The sequence below is a fragment of the Lolium rigidum genome, chromosome 3, assembly GCF_022539505.1.
Source record: "Lolium rigidum isolate FL_2022 chromosome 3, APGP_CSIRO_Lrig_0.1, whole genome shotgun sequence".
NCBI lineage: Eukaryota > Viridiplantae > Streptophyta > Magnoliopsida > Poales > Poaceae > Lolium > Lolium rigidum.
Window position 1 is genome coordinate 377,085,978 of NC_061510.1, and position 533 is coordinate 377,086,510.

Below are 533 nucleotides of genomic sequence, written 5' to 3' on the forward strand. Positions count from 1 at the left end.
AGGCCTAGCCGTAAGACGACCAGCAAGCTGGCGCACCATGATCGCCGTGCGCCACTACTACTTAGCAGTGGCGCACCACAAAATGGTGGGCCACTCGTTACAAGTAGTAGTGGCGCACCTCGAATGTGGTGCGCCATAAGTAAGTGGTGACAGGAGGCCAGCTCCTCCCCAACCTAGTAGTGGCGCACGTCTCCGGGTGCGCCACTCGCTACATTACTTACCTATGGCGCACGTCAAAGTGGTGCGCCACCGCTAGGAGGTGTCCAGAGCCCGTTTAGACATGATAGGCTTAGCAATGGCGCACATCGCTGGTGCGCCACTGCTACATAGGTTACCTATGGCGCATGTCTTTAGGTGCGCCATCGCTAGGGGGTGGCCGGAGCCCCTTTAGAGATGAGAGGCTTAGCAGTGGCGCACCACCCGGCAGGTGCGCCATTGCTATGTCACCCTAGTAGTGGCGCACGACTAGGTGGTGCGCCACCGCTAACCCGGGACCATTTCCTCGCTTTTCACCCTCCACTCACATGTGCCAC